This window comes from Mus pahari, chromosome 10 (genome assembly GCF_900095145.1).
Source record: "Mus pahari chromosome 10, PAHARI_EIJ_v1.1, whole genome shotgun sequence".
In the NCBI taxonomy this organism is placed as follows: Eukaryota; Metazoa; Chordata; class Mammalia; order Rodentia; family Muridae; genus Mus; species Mus pahari.
The window spans coordinates 93,247,170-93,248,875 of NC_034599.1; the positions used below are offsets into that span (position 1 = coordinate 93,247,170).

The following is a 1,706-nucleotide window of genomic DNA, read 5'->3' on the forward strand; positions in this document are numbered from 1 at the left end:
GTACTCTTTGGTTGGTAGTTTAGTCCCTGGGAGCTCTGTAAAATCAACTTTATGAAGATGATTGTGGTCCTTAAAGAGAAGATGAGTAAGTCTCTCCAAGAAATTAAGGAAAACACACACAAACAATTGGAGGAAATGAATAAGTCCCTTAGCAAAAGAAAAACAAAAACCAAACAGTGGAAGGAAATGAATAAAACTGTTCAAGACCTGAAAATGAAAATAGAATCAATAAAGAAAACACAAACTGAGAGGATTCTACCAATGGAAAATTTAGGTAAGCAAACAGGAAGTACAGACACAAATATCACTAACAAAATGAGATGAAAGAAAGAATCTCAGGTACAGAAGATACAATAGAGGAAACTGATAAATTGGTCAAAGAAAAATTTAAGCCTAAAGAGTTCCTGACCCAAACAAAGCATCCAGGAACACTGGGACACTTGGAAAAGACCAAGCCCAAGAATAAATAGGAATAGAGGAAGAAGAAGATGCTCGGATCAAAGGCTCAGAACATATTTTCAACAAAATCATAGAAAAAATATTCCCAACCGAAGAGGAGCTGCCTATAAAGGTACAAGAAGCTTACAGAACACCACATGGGTGGGACCAGAAACGAAAGTCCCTTTGCCACATACCAGTCAAAATATTAAATATTCAGAAGAAAGAAAGAATATTACAAGCTGCAAGGGAAAATGAGCAAGTAACAGAAAAAGGCGAACCTAACACCTGTCTTCTCAATGGAGACTCTAAAAGCCAGAAGGGCTTGGACAGATGTTCTGCAGACTCTAAAAGATCACAGATCCCAGCCCAGACTACTGTACCCAGCCAACCTTTCAATCAACATAGAAAGAGGAAAGAAAATATTCCATGACAATGTTAAATTTAAACAATATCTATCCACAAATCTACCCCTACAGAAGGTACTAGAAGGACAACTACAAGCCAAGGATGTTAATTACACTCATGTAAACACAGGCAATAAATAATCTCATACCATGCCCCTGAAGGCATTGCATGTGTGGCTGCTATGTCACAAGTGCATCAGTAGGTGGCAGAGAGGAGAGAGGCTACGTTTATGTTCGCTGTTCTGATCTGTGAATTAATCTGATGGAGTAGTAACCCAACATTTCCTGAAAAAGGTGAGCCAGAGATGACCACCAGTCTGGTGCCAGGCAGGTTCAGTCAGGGAGCTAGCCTGAGAAAACCACCAGTCCAACATCATGCAGGCATCAATGGGATCCCAAGGACAAGGTGTGAGCCAGAGACTAGAAGAAACCCCTCCCCCAACTTGGGACAGCAGGCTCAGGGAGGGAGTAAACCTGTGACAGTCAACCCTTGGTGAGCAGTGAGCCTTGGTGCTATGGAGCCTGGCATCATGGGGCCCGGACAGGGAGCTAGCCTGAGATGCCCACCAACCCTGTACTATGCAGGCCCTGGGATGGGGCAGACCATGCCCAAGATGATCCCTGCCTAAGGAGTGTAAGAGGGGCATAACACTCCTGAGACAACCCTAGACACTCGGAGACCCCAAACACCGCTAAGAGGAGCAAGTAAGTGGTGGGGAAATGGAAGAGAAAGAGAAACAGAAAGATGTGGGCACAATGAAGAGAGGCAGAACTGAAGACTTGAGGGTAGCGAGGAACAGCCTGATGTGAGTAGCCAGTGATGCCACCCGGGACCATAGTGGAGTCCTGGAATGGGCTGGG

At 44.1% G+C, this 1,706-nt stretch overlaps 1 non-coding gene across 1 annotated transcript; it reads left to right on the plus strand.

The window, feature by feature from the left end:
* The first annotated feature begins 994 nt into the window (after window positions 1–994).
* LOC115064927 lies at window positions 995–1,128 on the plus strand. The gene has a single exon (XR_003844745.1). It is a non-coding gene; the product is annotated as a small nucleolar RNA SNORA17 (small nucleolar RNA).
* The last annotated feature ends 578 nt before the right edge of the window (window positions 1,129–1,706 follow it).